Genomic DNA, 19,166 nt, shown 5'->3' on the forward strand with positions numbered 1-19,166 from the left:
ACGATGATAAGTTGCAGGTTTCCAACTAAATCTTGCACCAGACTTTAATAGGAATACAGTAGCCTACTTCCATAAATGATGTGCTGATGACTCAGTTTTAGTCATTTTATAGTGGCTGGAATGAAGCCCAGATTTTTTTTAATCAGAGAAGCATTGTTTCTTCATATTGTACTTGGCAAAGTTGTAATGGTATTTGCATAGACACCATCAATTATTTGAATGACTTCACTTCAGCCATATTGATTATTAAGCAGATTGCACACACTATTATAGAATCACAATTAGGAAAGATTGCATGTTTTAAAAATAAAGGTTCTTCACGGTGTCATAGAATTTTTTTGCTAAACGTTTCCATATAGAACCCTTATGTTTCAAAAAAGGTTCTTTGTGGTGAAAAAAGAAATGGTTCTTCAAAAAACCTTCTATCTGTCGTTCACTGTGAAGAACCTTAAAGGAAAACACCACAGTTCTTCAACACTTTACCATGTTTTTACCTCAACTTAGATGAATTAATACATACCTATCTTTTTTCAATGTGTGCACTTTTAATCTTTGTACAGCGCTTCTAGAATGTGTTAGCATTTAGCCTAACCCCATTCATTCCTATGGCTCCAAACAAAAGTTTTATTTTGTGCCACCATACTTACTCGCGCAACTACTCATGTAACAGTCTTTTAATATGGAAAACATGGAAGTTTTTGGTGGCTTCTAAATTCATCCCTGTTTGGAGCCATAAAAATGAATGGAGCTAGGCTAAACGCTAATGCTGTGTTTACACCAACCGCAGTAGAGGCGTGAAGCGCGAGTGATTTTAATGTTAAGTCAATGTGAAGACGTGTTGACGCGTTGACGCGTTGACGCGCGGCTGGAGGTCCCAGGGCGCGGATGAGGCGTTTGGCGCGGCATTTGGCGCTTGCTCGCGCGAAAGGCGCGACTTGTGCGTTGTGTGCAGTCCGCGCTAATGCTGATTTTTGTGCATTTTGTGTTTGACGCGAATTTGCGGCTGACGCCCGAGTTGAAAATTTTTTACTTTGCCGGAATTTCGCGCCGCGTTAACCAATCAGGAGCCTGCTTGCTGCTGTGGAGGCAACCCCGCCTGGAGTCACTCATTCAACCTGAAGGAAACCTTGATATTGTCCGTGAGCTATACGACACAAGTTCTTATTTCTATAGAGACAGGAATAAAAATGACTTCGCTTGGAAGAGTGTCAGTGAGGACATTGGCCAACCTGGTAAGTTGTAAATACACATTTCACTTTTGAGTCTTGTGACGTTTATCGACCCGCGCCGTTTATTTTCCCCCTATAGTAAGGTTACCAAATACAAACCTGTAACTCTCTCGATAAATGCCCAGTCATCTTGCAAACAGACAACCGCATAGCACTTGCCCCTCCCACAAAAGGCGGAGTTTGCCTCTGACACACGTAAAATGCTTGCTTTTTCCATGCGTCTACTCTGCTCTACACACGCGAATGCATTCAAACTGTTCAAGCGGCAAATAGGCGCGGTTTGACGCCTGAAACGCGGTTGGTGTAAATGCACCATAACACATTCACGACGCGCTGTACAAAGATTAAGTGCACGCATTGAAAAAAGATAGTTACGTATGTATTACTTTGTCTAAGTTGAGATAAGAACATAGTAAAATATTGAAAAACGGTGGTGTTTTTCAAGCACATTTATTTTTAAAAGTGTAAGAACAAAGCCTAAAAATATATATGTTTTAGCATTCAAAGACTTTAATTCTTCATAAAAGTAATATGGAAAGCGGAAGGAAATAATTAATAAAATATTACTTATATATATATATATATATACACACAAACACACAGACACACACACACACACACACACAAGGAACTGTAGTGAATTGAGAATATTTGTGGTCCATATGTCATTTGATTTGGTTGGACATGTGATTTAATTTTTGAGAGCAGTGGACTGCAAGGGAGTATCCATCAATCTGTATGACACAGTCCAGCCCACTGGTCCACAGACGACTAATGAGAGTTTGGTTGAGGCGAATGCCAATAAAATAGGTCCCACTAGATCCAAAAACACTGATTTTACTTTGTCCCTTTAATGACTGCAATATTTCAACTATTCTGAGCTCATTCAAATGCTGCGTTATCTATATTCAACATCTTATAATCCAATCACATTTTAGGAAGCATGTACACAAATGATCTTCACAACAATGCCACAGAAGAAATATTTTTGGTTCCCCAAAGAATCATTTATAGAAACACATAACAGATTGCACAAAATTGGAAATTGTGAATACTGTAGGCCTCATTTGCAATAATTTTTAGGATGACTAACACACACACACACACGCTAACTATAATGTTAGTTTTTTTTAGTGATTGCAATGTTTGTGGCTACATAAAAACGGATTACATTTACATCTATATTTAAAGGGGTCATATTATGAGATTTTTTTAAAGATGTAAAATAAGCCTTTGGTGTCCCCAGAGTGCTTATGTGAAGTTTTAGCTCAAAATACTTCACAGATAATTTATTATAGCATGTTAAAAGTCCCATTTTGTAGGTCAGAGCAAAAATGTGCCGTTTTTGGGTGCTTTAAAATGCAAATGAGAGGATGAAATGCAAACGCTGATCGCAATGACGGTGGTTTGTTGCAATTGAAACTCAATTGTGCTGTCAATTATTTTCTCTCTCTCTTTCTCTCTGCACTAAATGGCAGTGATGTGATTGGATAGTGCCAATTAAGGGGGCGGTATTATTGTAATTGGCCTTGCTGTCTACCTCACAAAACAGATGAAATCTGAATGACTTTTTTTCCACATGCTTGCAAAAAATGGCTTACCCAAACAAAGTTACTGAGTTGATCTTTTTCATGTTTTCTGGGTTGATAGAAGCACTGGGGACCCAATTATAGCACTTAAACATGGAAAAAGTCAGATTTTCACGCTGTGACCCCTCTTAAGCATTCAGTTGATGCTCTTATCCAGACACACTATACTTATAGATGACCTCATATAAAGCATTTGGTGAGCATCTCAAAGCCATTGAGCTTTTTACATTATGCATATTGTTCAGTGACACATTATTCAGTTGTTTCTACTTGTAAGAGCATCAAGCCATTGTCTTTTTCTAGCATGGCTTTGCCCTATGGGATCCTATTAAACTGACTGGGATAAAATAAGACTGACAATGAGATCTGCAAACAAGGGACATTTAGCTAATGGACAATTAGTGGAATGACATTTATATTTTTTGTGTGCCTGGAACAAATTTAAGAGGACACTTAGAGAAATGCATTGATATTAGTACCCTATAAAAATGAAACCAGTGTTTCTGTGCTTCACAAATAGATTTGGTTAGCTACTGTTCAGTTTTTTTGGACCACAACTCTCTTCGATATACAGTATTTCTGGTTAATATGGTTTATTTCTGTGTCTACCTGTGCCGAACAATAAGCAGATCTTCGCGGACAGACCTGCGCTCTAGGCTATAACACCCCGGTTCGCTCCAACACTTGGTTAATGTACAATAAAGAAGGAAGAACATGAATTTGTTAGGAAGCAGCCTGTGAAAGCCCTGCAGTCCAATGTGGTACAAAGAACTGTCCAAGTCCATTAAAAAAGACATGCTTTCATGCCCATTTCCTAAAGTGCTTCCACTATGGGGACACTAAAGCCACCTAAAGAGTGAGCTGCATAAATCCTGCATAAAACATGGTACAAATTGTGACAAACTAGTATGCACCCACGACTATACGGCATTCAATATATTGAATAAGCTAACAATGTTTCCTGCATAGCGTACTTTTTTTGATTGATAAAAGAGATGTAATTGTATGACATCAGACTGAAAGGCTAATTCTTCATGGGTATTCATTCCCTCAGGACTTCCTAATAGGTTTATAGAGCAATTACAATATTTATGAGTAAGATGTGTTAGCATTATCTTAAAAGTAGTCATTATGTAGTAATGTTAGATAACTTACATTTGTAAAGCACACAATGGTTTCTAAATTTAAGGTATATTCATTCATAATGAAAGTATGAGTTTGCATAAGTTGTCAAACAAAACGGTAGAAGTTTCATAGCAAGGTTAATGATTTTACTTTTTAATAGAAAACTGATATAAAAAAATGACATCCTTAATTTGGCAACTTACACTATTTAACTCATTCCCTGCCAGGCTTTATTTTATTTTTTTCAAAAAATATATAAACATACAAATATATCAAATACAATAAACAAACAAACAAAACGTGAAAAAAACTTTGATCCTATCTATATTTTTTTCTATGCTTATAAACTCTACTTTTTGGTATTTTTTATATATAAAAAAAAATAAAAAATATTTAGGAAAAAGCTGAAATAACTGCATTTTTGTAAAGGAATTTTATTAGAGATCAGATTTAGAATGATTATCAAAACATACACGGAGTGTAAAATGTGTAAATATTTTTTTGCTTCAGTTCTTTATAAAAAAAATTAATTGGGTAAGTGCGCCATCTAGTGGATAATTGCTGGATTACAGATTAAAGGTGCTCTAAGCGAATTCACGCGTTTTAGACCACAAAACATTTTTTGTTACATACAGCAAACATTTCCTCACTATCTGCTTTCTGCCTGTATGCTGATCAAAATGTAAAAAAACGTGATCTCTGTAGACAGGCTAGACTCCACAAACTGCAGTAAAAACACAGTGGCCAAACCTACCACCACCAAACATAACAAAGTGTTCCAGCCAATAAACGACAAGAAGGATTTGGGGGTGGGGGTTGTGCACATTCATGAAAGCACAGAAGGGAGGGGGGGAGTTAGGTACGCTCCGTTTGTTTGAAAACATCAACAAAAAGTGATGTCAAACAGATAACTCGTCAATGGCAGGGAAAGAGTTAAAAATAAAGGCGCTTAAAAGGTTCTTTAAAACGATGCTATACACTGTAAAAAGTTAAGTTGGATCAACTTAAAAAGTTACTTCATTTGGTCAATGGCAAAAATTCTTTTTTTTCAACCTACATTTCCTCACTTTAAGTAAAAAAGTTTAAGTTGAAAATCTTTTAGGTGAAACCAACTGAAGTAATTTTAGAAGTAAGTTTTTTCACCTTAAATGTTTTAATTAACTCTTTCGCCACCATTGATGAATAATCTCGTCAATTAAGAGAAAACGCTTTCCTGCCAATGAGATTTTATACAGCAATGCATATTTTCGCTATTATCCACCAGGTGGTGCTCTTACCCAACTTATAAAACCCGGAAACATCCACGAAGGCCAAAAACTGCATGTGTTTTGATTTTCGCTCTGAATCTGATCTCTAACAAAATGCAATTATCTCAGCTTTTTGCTCAAAAATTTGTATTTTTTAAGAAACCTACCCATATTTGAGAGGTGATAAAAACAAAACAAATGAAAATGGGACGAAACTTTTTTTTTAAAGCAGAGGGTTTGTTCTTTCATTTGATATATTGTATGTTTATACAGTCTTGTTCAAAATAACAGCAGCACAATGTGACCAACCAGAACAATCAAGGCCTCCAGTATACTCTTCATTGCCACGTGGCAAACAAGCCACCAGCAGGTTCAGCAGACTCCCAGAAAACAAACAAGACCCAGCACCCATGACACGCACGCCCCCAAGGCTGTGCAATTGGGCAATTAGTTGAAAGGGGTGTGTTCAAAAAAACAGCAGTGTCTACCTTTGACTGTACAAACTCAAAACTATTTTGTACAAACATTTTTTTTTCTGGGATTTAGCAATCCTGTGAATCACTAAACTAATATTTAGTTGTATGGCCACAGTTTTTTAAAACTGCTTGACATCTGTGTGGCATGGAGTCAACCAACTTGTGGCACATCTCAGCTGTTATTCCACTCCATGATTCTTTAACAACATTCCACAATTCATTCACATTTCTTGGTTTTACAGCATTTTTGATATCACCCCACAAGTTCTCAATTGGATTAAGGTCTGGAGATTGGGCTGGCCACTCCATAACATTAATTTTGTTGGTTTGGAACCAAGACTTTGCCCGTTTACTAGTGTGTTTTGGGTGATTGTCTTGTTGAAACAACCATTTCAAGGGCATGTCCTCTTCAGCATAGGGCAACATGACCTCTTCAAGTATTTTAACATATGCAAACTGATCCATGATCCCTGGTATGCGATAAATAGGCCCAACACCATAGTAGGAGAAACATGCCCATATCATGATGCTTGCACCTCCATGCTTCACTGTCTTCACTGTGTACTGTGGCTTGAATTCAGAGTTTGGGGGTCGTCTCACAAACTGCCTGTGGCCCTTGGACCCAAAAAGAACAATTTTACTCTCATCAGTTCACAAAATGTTCCTCCATTTCTCTTTAGGCCAGTTGATGTGTTCTTTGGCAAATTGTAACCTCTTCTGCACATGCCTTTTTTTTAACAGAGGGACTTTGCGAGGGATTCTTGAAAATAGATTAGCTTCACACAGACGTCTTCTAACTGTCACAGTACTTACAGGTAACTCCAGACTGTCTTTGATCATCCTGGAGGTGATCATTGGCTGAGCCTTTGCCATTCTGGTTATTCTTCTATCCATTTTGATGGTTGTCTTCCGTTTTCTTCCACGTCTCTCTGGTTTTGCTCTCCATTTTAAGGCATTGGAGATCATTTTAGCTGAACAGCCTATCATTTTTTGCACCTCTTTATAGGTTTTCCCCTCTCCAATCAACTTTTTAATCAAAGTACGCTGTTCTTCTGAACAATGTCTTGAACGACCCATTTTCCTCAGCTTTCAAATGCATGTTCAACAAGTGTTGGCTTCATCCTTATAGGGGCCACCTGATTCACACCTGTTTCTTCACAAAATTGATGACCTCAGTTATTGAATGCCACACTGCTATTTTTTTGAACACACCCCTTTCAACTAATTCAACTACTTGCCCAATTGCACAGCCTTAAGAGCGTGCACATCATGAATGCCGGGTCTCATCCGCTCCCCGAGAATCCACTGAACCCACTGGCAACTTGTTTGCCACGCAGCAACAAAAAATACACTAAAAACCTTCATCACTCTGGCTAGTCACATTGCACTGCTATTATTTTGAACAAGACTGTATATTCAAAGAAGAACATTTTCTGGAAGGCATTCAACTTTTGTGAAAATCATAAAAAATGTTGGCGCTGACTACAACTTTAAAAAAACAACGCTACCAATTTAAGTAATTTTTCAATTACAAATCAAAAAGTTGATCCAACTTTTTTCATAGTGTAGAAGAACCATATTTGGTTCACTAAAGAAAAATGTATGGCCGTTTTACACGATACGCGGTAAGCGGCAAAATCTCCGTGCAGCTACAGCTTATCTCGTGTAGTGGAAGCGTTTTGTGCATCATTTAGTGCAAATATGTTTATCTTAAATGGCGCCTGCTGTGAAGAGCCGTGTCCATAGATGGGACAGGATTTTGGGAGTACCAACTCCGCTTCACCTCTGTAACCGCCCCCATTTTGCCGCTTTGCACACGTCTCCTATTGGAAAAGAACTAAACACTCGCGGTTCCCGCATAGCGTGTGAAATGCCTATTAGCCAAAAATTCTGTAAAGAACCATTTCTATTGCGTGAAATTTTCGGCCTGGCTCAACTGCATATTTTTCAAAATCAGTAATATCACTTTTTGGCTTATGAGTTATCTTATAGTTTAGCTTATGAGTCTCATTTAGAGAGAAAAACACTGATGGTTAATTACCAACATTTATAAAACAACAACATTTTAGTTACTGTTATTGCACAATTAATTATGTGTTATGTTTTTGTCACCACTAGGGGCTGGCTGTGTTTGGCTAAAGCCACGCCCCTTCTCAACTCCCACCTCGAGGAGGTCCCCAAAGCCGACCCAATGGCCAGACAAACACGGAAACAGGTAAGTAAAATTTAAAACAAGCTTTATTGAAATCTTAAATACTTAAAAGGATGGGGGGGAAATTTCGGGGAAAGGGGAATTTTAAAACTAATGGCTTCTTCTACTCCCTCCAGGGAGACTACAGCCACGGGTGACAGGGATGGGAAAACGGGGGTGCCAACCACCATCAACGGGGGAAAAAGGAAACGTCAGGCTCCCGCCTGGACCCTGCTGGCCGTGGCGCCCTCCTTCTTCTCTTCCTGGAGGCAGACAACTTCTGGTGTGGCTGTTAGGGGTTTCTCCACTGTCCGTGCCCAATGGCTTACTCTCGCCTTCTTCTCTTTCCACAGGCGGCCACTAGGACAACAAAGACACTGTTACTGACTTTGAAAGGGGTCTCACCGGCTCCCTGCTTACAGCTTCCTGGGTAAGTATCACGTTCACCGTCGATTCCTCAATGACTCACTCTTGTCTTCTTCTCTCTCTCCACAGGTGATCGCTAGGACACAGAAACACTGTTATTGGTCTTTGAATGGTTCTCACCAGCTCCGCTGCTTACAGCTCTCGGGGTAAGTTTCACGTCCACAGTCGGCTCTTTACTGACTCTCTCTCGTCTTCCTTTCTCTCTCCACAGGTGGTCGCTAGGACACAGAAACACTGTTATTGGTCTTTAAATGGTTCTCACCAGCTCCGCTGCTTACAGCTCTCGGGGTAAGTATCACGTTCACAGTCGGCTCTTTACTGACTCTCTCTCGTTTTCCTTTCTCTCTCCACAGGTGATCGCTAGGACACAGAAACACTGTTATTGGTCTTTGAATGGTTCTCACCAGCTCCGCTGCTTACAGCTCTCGGGGTAAGTATCACGTTCACAGTCGGCTCTTTACTGACTCTCTCTCGTTTTCCTTTCTCTCTCCGCAGGTGATCGCTAGGACACAGAAACACTGTTATTGGTCTTTGAATGGTTCTCACCAGCTCCGCTGCTTACAGCTCTCGGGGTAAGTATCACGTTCACAGTCGGCTCTTTACTGTTGGTCAGCAGGGGGGGCGAAGGCCACACACCACCTCGCCGGGTCGAGCGCCGCCCTATCCCCACGGTCCGTGGGCCGATCGAATTCCGGATAGGGGCGCCCTTTCGTAGAGACCACGGGGGTAGCGGACCCGTTCGCCTCCGATTCTGCGACGATACAAACACAGGTAAGCTTATACCACAATTGCTTTTACTATGTTACTCACGGTCGTTCCTTCTGTAGGTCAGCAGGGGGGCGAAAGTCACACACCACCTCGCCGGGTCGAGCGCTGCCTTATCGCCACTGTCCGTAGGCTGATCAAATCCCAGATAAGGGCGTCCTTTCGTAGGGACCCGGGGGCAGCGGACCCGTTCGCCTCCGACTCTGTGATGACACACACACAGGTAAGTTTACACCACAATTGCTTTCACTATAATACTCACAGTCCTCCACAGTACTTGGCCTGCGTCTCTTCACTCTCTTGAACAGCACACCGCGTATGATGGCAATAAGGTCTACGGTCGTTGGCCCCGGCGTCCTCCTTCCAAGGGAGAGAATGGATGGTGCGGGGTTCCTCTGACAAGACACACGGCAACCCACGGCAAATACACAGCACCACTCTATCGTGAAAAAGCTTATAATATGTAAAATCTCACTCACCACACTGCAAGTGCAACACCACGAGGGGAAACGCCCGATCTCTTCCACTGTGCTTGGGGCTAACGTAGAGGCGGTGGCAGAAACGACCAGACCAGAGTCGCGTTGCGGTGGCTGTATGAAATATATATGCTGCTGGCGGCTCGCCCACCACGCTACTGATAGGGGTAGGGCCGCCTTCCTACTCCTGGAGGACTCCAACGAATCACAATATGCAAGTTTCCGCTAGTTACACTACACCATGGGCATACTCACAGCGGATAGCCTTTGTGTACGTTGTGCAGTGCGATCAAATCGCTTCTCGTTTTTTCTCCGTTCAAATTACTAGTTGGACTGTAGTTCCTTTTTCACCCATAGGGTTGTTCCTTAAATCCAGCCGGTCCACCGTAACTGCAACGAGAGAAGAGGGAAAGAGAGAGAAATATATCCAGCCACCACGTCTAGCAATGAGCACAGCTCCGTTCCTCAGCACACACTTCGACTCCAACTGTCATCTAACTGTGCTTTTTGTACTTCTCCTTACGCTCCCATTATCCAATTACCCGGCGATCTCGTTAACTAGCCACAGCTGTGCTCAATCCGCTGATTACAGCCTTCGCAACGCTGCCGGATGTCCGGTGTTTCCATTTTTCCGGTCGGGGCGGAAACATCCGGGCGGAACCAACTTCCTCAATTTTTTGGTTCCGCCCTGACAAGTCGTCACCCTGTGACATCCTCCCCCGCCAATACATTCCAGTCCCTGGAATGCCTTTGAGTAGTCCACTCACCATAGCGGGAAGGGGGCCGGCCGCGGTTCTCCCGTTGGGAGCGTCTTACAGGGGAGTCAGGTGCAGCGGGCTCGGGCACAACCTCAGGTTGTCCTTGTGCGGCCAGGGGTTCGGCTGGCTCTGGTGCTGGTCCTGGCTGCCTCTGGGCGGCCGGGGGGTCAATTGGCTCAGGTGCAAGATCGGGCTCTCCAGGGGCGACTGGGGGTGGCGCCACCACAGGTAAACCTGGTACTACAGCCCATCCTTCCATCCAGGGGGCTGTCGGTGCCGGCTCCGCGACTACCTCCTCCGTGACCTCGGGGAAATTTGGACAAGGGCGAATCATATTTCGGTGTACCACCCGCTCCGGGCCGGCCTCTCCTTCCGGCCGGATGGTATACACCGGCTGACCCGGTCTCTGCTGCCTACAGACTACGTACGGGATGGCCTCCCAACGGTCGCTCAGCTTTCCTTTGCCTTGCCGCCGGTTATCTCGTACCAGGACTCTCTCTCCTGGCAGCAAGGGGGCTTCCCGGGCTGTTCGGTCGTACAACCGCTTGTTCTTTTCTCCGGTGGCCCGTATTTTCTGAGATACCTGCTCATAGGCAAAGTGCAGCCGTTGGTGGTGGCGCCCTACCCACTCAGTCACACTTCCTTCCTCCTGGCTCGCGGCCGCTCCCAGGACCAGGTCCGTGGGCATCCGTACATGTCTGCCGAACATCAAATAAGTGGGGGCATACCCCGTCGTGCTATGAATGCTGTTGTTATAAGCTTGTAAGAGGTTCGGTAGAGCACTCACCCAATCACTCTGCTTGCGTTGATCCAAGGTCCCTAAGAGCCCCAGCAGGGTTTGATTAAACCTCTCGCAGCAGCCGTTTCCTTGAGGGTGGTAGGACGTCGTATGGGTCTTCGTGCACCCATACAGCTGGCATAATTCCCGGATCACCTTTGATTCGAAGTTTGCCCCTTGGTCAGAGTGTAAGAACTCTGGACATCCGAATGTTTGGAAGACGTGCCGCCATAAAGCCGTTGCGGTGGTACTTGCCGTCTGATCGAGGGTGGGGATTGCCCATGCATATTTCGTAAACAGGTCGGTGATTACTAAGATGTTCGGATAACGGTCCTGTGGCCGGCCCAGGGTCAGGAAATCCATCGCCATGATGTGAAGGGGGGCTTTGGCACATATGGGTATCATCGGTGCTCGGGCCTCTCGTCGAGACTTGAATAACGTGCACCTGGGGCAAGCTTGGACCAAGCTACGCACTGATGCTTCCAGTCCCGGCCAATAGAAGAACCTGCGTAGCAGTGATACGGTCCGTTCTTGTCCCTGGTGTCCCAATTGGTCATGGTAGGCAGACACCAGGGCTGCTGTTTGATCGGCGGGCACCACGATCTGGCGTACCTCCTCGCCCAGCTTCGGATCACTTACTTTTCGGCAAAGTACCCCCTCCTGTATCTCCAGCTTGTCCCACTGTCCCAGCAGTCTCTTCCCCGTCTCTGTCTGGGTCAGCCTCTCGGACGACGTTGGTCGCCGGCCTCGCTCTACCCACATCCTCACCTGCCATAAATCTTGATCCTGGGCCTGTCTTTCCTTCCACCGGCAGGGGTCCCAACCCCAGCTCCCGGGTACCGCCTCCTGCTGGCCTCCTGGTGCTTCCACTACCCCTATCAGGTAGCCTTCCTCCTGGCTTTCCTCTTCGTGGCCATCACAGCCACCGGGGCCGTCCACCTCTGGCAATCGGGACAGGACATCCGCGTTCGTGTGTTCCCGACCGGGCCGATACTGTAGTTGGTAATTGAAGTTGGCAAGTTGTGCCACCCAGCGCTGCTCCACCGCCCCCAACTTCGCTGTCTGTAAATGAACCAGAGGGTTATTGTCTGTAATCACCGTCACCTTAGCACCCCAGAGGTAGTCCTTGAACTTCTCGGTCAGGGCCCATTTCAGGGCCAACAGCTCCAACTTGAAGGAGCTGTAGTTCGCGTCGTTCCTCTCCGCTGGGTGAAGGCTTCGGCTTGCGTAGGCGATCACCCGTTCCGTGCCCGCTTGACGTTGGGCCAAGACTGCTCCCAGCCCCAGGTTGCTAGCGTCTGTATACAAAAGAAATGGCTGGGTAAAGTCTGCATAGGCCAAGATAGGAGCCTGTAACAACTCCTGTTTTAACCTCTGAAATGCCCCTTCACAGGACTCGTCCCAATCAATAGAGGGTGACCCCCGCCCCCGGTTTCGCCCTGTGCCGACCAGTAGCTGGTTAAGGGGTTTGGCAATCTTTGAGAAATCTCTTATAAACCGTCTGTAGTATCCCACAAATCCCAGAAATGACCGCACTTGCCTCACAGTCTTTGGTGCACTCCAGTCTCTCACCGCGGAGACCTTCCCAGGGTCTACGGCCACCCCAGCAGCGCTGACCACATGGCCCAGGAACTGGACTTTCCGCCGCAACAGATGGCACTTGTCGGGTTGTAACTTCAGCCCATATTTCTCCATCGCCCGGAAAACCTCTTCGAGGTGTCGGAGGTGTGAATCAAAATCTGGGGAATACACAATTACATCATCCAAATATACCAAGACTGACTCCATTAACTGACCTCCAAGACAGCGCTGCATGAGGCGTTGGAACGTGGCCGGAGCGTTACAGAGCCCGAAGGGCATCCGTTCCCACTGGAATAGTCCGAACGGGGTCGTAAAGGCGGTCTTCTCTCTATCGGCCTCGGCCACTGGCACCTGCCAATATCCACTGGCCAGATCCAAGGTGGAGTACCAAGCGGATCGTGTGAGACCGGCAAGGGAGTCTTCAATCCGGGGCAAGGGAAACGCGTCTTTCTTGGTCACCAGGTTAAGCTTCCGATAGTCCACGCAAAACCTCCAAGCTCCTGACTTTTTCTGCACAAGTACGATGGGGGCTGCCCAGGGGCTACTGCTTTCCCGGACGACTCCTCGCTCCAGCATGCCCTGCAGTAGCGAGCGTACCTCTGCATACAAGGTGGGTGGGATCGGCCGGTACCTCTCTCTACTGGGCCCTGCATCTCCAGTCGGTATATGGTGTTCTACCACTTTCGTACACCCATAATCATCCTCGTGTCTTGCGAATACATGTTGCCATTTCTGAAGGAGGGCTTGGAGTCTTTGTGTCTGCGCCTGTTCCAACTCTTCCCCTTGCAGGGACTCGCCTGCCAAGTGCTTCGGCACGTCCCTCCTTCTGTTGTTCGGAGGGGCTTCCATCTGGGTCAGGGCCACCTCGATGACATTGGGGCACACCTGACGGAACCTAACGTCCCTCTCCTCTCTCACCTGGTGGGGCGCGACCCCCGTTAATCGGGCCAGCCGCTGGTGTCGGTGTAAGTATACTGGGTAGGGGTGGTCGTTTCGGACCTTCACAGGGACCCTCCCCCGACGGACCGCCGCTAGGCCTCGGGCTACTTCCACTTGGGGGCAATCGGCGTGAGGTTCAACCAACACCCATTCTTCGGGGCCAACTCCTCGGGGGGCTACTCTCACCCACACCATGGCCTCACTCCTAGGAGGAATCGACAGAGCGAATCGACACATCACCCTTCCTACCTCTTCCCGGCCTCTGCGGACCTGGGTCATCTGGACCCGACGACAGTCGGCTACTACTTGCTCCCATAGGGGCCTCTCGACAGGGGGGATCCTAGGGCCGGGCTTAGCCCGAAATAATTCTTCCCAGCATTCGGAGAGGACGTTCATCCCTAACAGGGCTCGATGGGCACCCAGACATCTGTCCTCCACGATAATCACTCCTTTTTGGGGAACTATCACCCCATGAACTTCTAAGTCCGTCAACCGATAGCCAATATAAGGGATCTCTAGGCCGTTGGCGCCCCGCAACGTCAGCCAGGGGGCCTCCCCTCCTTGGGCACTCTGCTTCCCAAATACTTCCTGCGAGAGACTTTCCGCAAACAATGTCACTTGCGAGCCCGTATCTACTAGGCACTGTATTGTCTTGCCACATACCTTCACCTCCGCCACAGGGCTGTGTCCAACCATCTGGTCTCTAGCATCCTCGCGTCTTCCAGGGTCTTCTCTGGGGGTCCCGGCCACACGACCCACTGTGGCCGGTCGCCTTAAAAACCCCCTTCTGATGCCCTGCGAGGCCCACACTGGCGACTGTAATGCCCCGGTTCTCCACACCGATTACAGATTGGCCGCCCTTGGTCATCCCACTCGAAGCGGGGCCGGTTCAAACGATTCGGGCGTCCCGGTGGCTCTCGGCCCCTCTCAGAGTAGACTCGCTCTCGGGGTGCCGGCCTCGGTTCCTCCCGCGCCCTACTTTGGCGAAGTTCCCCCAAGAGGGTCTTAGATAGCTCCGACATCTGCTCTCGGACATCTTTCAACAATTCCACCCGCAGGGCTTGTTTCCAGTCTGCGTGTTCAGGTGGCGCCGCTGTGTTTCCACTTACGGCTGCACATACGGGGGCTTCGGTTACTTCGGCCTCGTCCCCCTCCAGGGCTAGCGCCTCCTTCTTTAGATCTTCGAAGGTCAGCCCGGGGTCCCTCCGGAACTGGACCCTCAGACTTTGTCTCACGGGGCCTTCTTTCATCCCCAGGAGGAACTGGTCGCGTAACAAGGCTTCTCCATCTCCTAGCCCATGGTCTCGTCGGGCTTGCAGGCGAGTGAACTGCTCCCGCAGCCTGAGGGCAAAAGCTCGAATAGGTTGTCGGGGGCCTTGTTTGCAATTGAAAAATTGTGAGCGGAGGACAGCTACGGGGGTATGGTCACCATATTGTTCAGTGAGGAACTGGAACACAGTCTGGGCGGTGGCTCTAATCGCTTCGGGGGCGGCTTGTACTTCTCGCCGTGCTTCTCCTTCTAAGGAGTTTAACACAAATTGAAGCCGCTGGGCGGCGCCAAGGCCCTGCAGGTCGGCCAAGTACTCCAGCTGGGCCTTCCATTCAGTCAGGCGTACCTCCGACTCGGCTCCTCCGTATCTCTGGACCCATGGACTGCCCATGATAACGGGTGTGGCACGGGGTGGGGCCGCTGGCCCCGCGTTGTCAGTCATTGGGTGACCTTGGTTACTCAACTCGAGGTGGGATCCTGCCGACTCGCCAAAATCTGTCACCACTAGGGGCTGGCTGTGTTTGGCTAAAGCCACGCCCCTTCTCAACTCCCACCTCGAGGAGGTCCCCAAAGCCGACCCAATGGCCAGACAAACACGGAAACAGGTAAGTAAAATTTAAAACAAGCTTTATTGAGATCTTAAATACTTAAAAGGATGGGGGGAAACTTCGGGGAAAGGGGAATTTTAAAACTAATGGCTTCTTCTACTCCCTCCAGGGAGACTACAGCCACGGGTGACAGGGATGGGAAAACGGGGGTGCCAACCACCATCAACGGGGGAAAAAGGAAACGTCAGGCTCCCGCCTGGACCCTGCTGGCCGTGGCGCCCTCCTTCTTCTCTTCCTGGAGGCAGACAACTTCTGGTGTGGCTGTTAGGGGTTTCTCCACTGTCCGTGCCCAATGGCTTACTCTCGCCTTCTTCTCTTTCCACAGGCGGCCACTAGGACAACAAAGACACTGTTACTGACTTTGAAAGGGGTCTCACCGGCTCCCTGCTTACAGCTTCCTGGGTAAGTATCACGTTCACCGTCGATTCCTCAATGACTCACTCTTGTCTTCTTCTCTCTCTCCACAGGTGATCGCTAGGACACAGAAACACTGTTATTGGTCTTTGAATGGTTCTCACCAGCTCCGCTGCTTACAGCTCTCGGGGTAAGTTTCACGTCCACAGTCGGCTCTTTACTGACTCTCTCTCGTCTTCCTTTCTCTCTCCACAGGTGGTCGCTAGGACACAGAAACACTGTTATTGGTCTTTGAATGGTTCTCACCAGCTCCGCTGCTTACAGCTCTCGGGGTAAGTATCACGTTCACAGTCGGCTCTTTACTGACTCTCTCTCGTTTTCCTTTCTCTCTCCACAGGTGATCGCTAGGACACAGAAACACTGTTATTGGTCTTTGAATGGTTCTCACCAGCTCCGCTGCTTACAGCTCTCGGGGTAAGTATCACGTTCACAGTCGGCTCTTTACTGACTCTCTCTCGTTTTCCTTTCTCTCTCCGCAGGTGATCGCTAGGACACAGAAACACTGTTATTGGTCTTTGAATGGTTCTCACCAGCTCCGCTGCTTACAGCTCTCGGGGTAAGTATCACGTTCACAGTCGGCTCTTTACTGTTGGTCAGCAGGGGGGGCGAAGGCCACACACCACCTCGCCGGGTCGAGCGCCGCCCTATCCCCACGGTCCGTGGGCCGATCGAATTCCGGATAGGGGCGCCCTTTCGTAGAGACCACGGGGGTAGCGGACCCGTTCGCCTCCGATTCTGCGACGATACAAACACAGGTAAGCTTATACCACAATTGCTTTTACTATGTTACTCACGGTCGTTCCTTCTGTAGGTCAGCAGGGGGGCGAAAGTCACACACCACCTCGCCGGGTCGAGCGCTGCCTTATCGCCACTGTCCGTAGGCTGATCAAATCCCAGATAAGGGCGCCCTTTCGTAGGGACCCGGGGGCAGCGGACCCGTTCGCCTCCGACTCTGCGATGACACACACACAGGTAAGTTTACACCACAATTGCTTTCACTATAATACTCACAGTCCTCCACAGTACTTGGCCTGCGTCTCTTCACTCTCTTGAACAGCACACCGCGTATGATGGCAATAAGGTCTACGGTCGTTGGCCCCGGCGTCCTCCTTCCAAGGGAGAGAATGGATGGTGCGGGGTTCCTCTGACAAGACACACGGCAACCCACGGCAAATACACAGCACCACTCTATCGTGAAAAAGCTTATAATATGTAAAATCTCACTCACCACACTGCAAGTGCAACACCACGAGGGGAAACGCCCGATCTCTTCCACTGTACTTGGGGCTAACGTAGAGGCGGTGGCAGAAACGACCAGACCAGAGTCGCGTTGCGGTGGCTGTATGAAATATATATGCTGCTGGCGGCTCGCCCACCACGCTACTGATAGGGGTAGGGCCGCCTTCCTACTCCTGGAGGACTCCAACGAATCACAATATGCAAGTTTCCGCTAGTTACACTACACCATGGGCATACTCACAGCGGATAGCCTTTGTGTACGTTGTGCAGGGCGATCAAATCGCTTCTCGTTTTTCTCCGTTCAAATTACTAGTTGGACTGTAGTTCCTTTTTCACCCATAGGGTTGTTCCTTAAATCCAGCCGGTCCACCGTAACTGCAACGAGAGAAGAGGGAAAGAGAGAGAAATATATCCAGCCACCACGTCTAGCAATGAGCACAGCTCCGTTCCTCAGCACACACTTCGACTCCAACTGTCATCTAACTGTCCTTTTTGTACTTCTCCTTACGCTCCCATTATCCAATTACCCGGCGATCTCGTTAACTAGCCACAGCTGTGCTCAATCCGCTGATTACAGCCTTCGCAACGCTGCCGGATGTCCGGTGTTTCCATTTTTCCGGTCGGGGCGGAAACATCCGGGCGGAACCAACTTCCTCAATTTTTGGTTCCGCCCTGACAAGTCGTCACCCTGTGACATTTTCACGTAATCTATAGCGCAATAAGTTTAGTGAATTTGGAGATATTTTGCATAACAGCAACTGATCATAAAAACAAGGAATATCTTTTTTTCTAGCTGTCTATGTAAATATGCAGGCTTATGAAACATCCAGGGGATCAGTGTAATTGTTCACCAAGTACCCAGTTGACATAAATTTGTATGACAAACTGCTTGCTCCTCTCTTACCAGAAACCTGCAGATCCTTTTGTTCCACAACAGAAGCTCCTGTCATTAAACAGCTCCACTCTGGGTGTCCGGACTTTCACATCTCTGCTAAGTGACGGCACCTGAGGGAAACTTCACACTATATTCATCTGAAATTACTGAGATTTAGTAATTGCACCGCTGATATGATTAAGAATGCAAATGGAGTTACACACAATTTAAAAAGTATCATGGTGTTATTAAATATTGCACATCCTCCACTATTGTGCCATGTTGGTATCCTTTTAATTGTTAAAGCTCACATAACACACACTGTTTCTGATGTTAATATGGAATACCTAGTATTACATCCTTTATATCTCTGAAGATTCTTTAGTTTAATCAGATTTATAAAAGAAAGATTAGTTTTACAAATTCTTTCCAATAATGTACGAAAAACTGAAGGAGAAGGAGTTACTACCGCGGGAGGAGCGAGTACAAGTCATGCAACACTATACAACACTGTTTAACTTATGATTCACTACATGTTCGTCTCATTTATATAATACCGCATGCAACTCATGACCCCGTTGGGACTTTTCAATAAAATCCAGTGTTAAACAAACACACACGCAAAACTCCGCTGCTACCCCGGATATTAAACTATATCCATTGTTTTCATAAGGCTGGCTTTTTTCTCCTTACATCCAAAAACACACTTCTTCTTTCGTACCATTGTTGAGTTTTGAAATTAAACAAAGCTGTCACGTCATGTAAATGTTTGTAAGTTCTAGCATCTCCCGCTGATTGACGGGTGGGCGGGGTTTTCAGGGGGAAGTGCCCATAAAAAGAAGTGATACGTATAGAAACCTCTGAAACGTCACCTGGACCTGTAATTGAAAAAAAACTTTCCGAAACTTGTACAAACCCTAGCGAAGTGCATTCGGCACAGAAATACTCTGTAACACGCCCAACTGCTTTTTTGACATTTTGCCTACGTTTAGCATGAGGAAACAACTCTATAACTGTGTTAATAAGTCAGTATGCATGAAATACCATTGAACCACCCCTTTAAGGTTTGTGTTTTTGCACATATGCACTTCATGTTGTCTTATGTAGTCTGTGGATAATGTTTAGTTTAGCTTAGTAAAGGTCTTGTTTAAGTTTATTTGACACTTTAGAATAAGCTTGTC

The 19,166-nt window shown here is 46.8% G+C and overlaps 1 long non-coding RNA gene across 1 annotated transcript; it reads right to left on the bottom strand.

Moving 5' to 3' along the window:
- Nucleotides 1-7,886: 7,886 nt before the first annotated feature.
- LOC141350206 (uncharacterized) lies at nucleotides 7,887-9,048 on the bottom strand. Its single transcript, XR_012358193.1, has 2 exons — nucleotides 8,327-9,048; nucleotides 7,887-8,217 (listed from the first exon to the last, which is right to left on the bottom strand). It is a non-coding gene; the product is annotated as an uncharacterized lncRNA (long non-coding RNA).
- Nucleotides 9,049-19,166: the final 10,118 nt, after the last annotated feature.

The sequence above is a fragment of the Misgurnus anguillicaudatus genome, chromosome 17 (assembly GCF_027580225.2).
Source record: "Misgurnus anguillicaudatus chromosome 17, ASM2758022v2, whole genome shotgun sequence".
In the NCBI taxonomy this organism is placed as follows: Eukaryota; Metazoa; Chordata; class Actinopteri; order Cypriniformes; family Cobitidae; genus Misgurnus; species Misgurnus anguillicaudatus.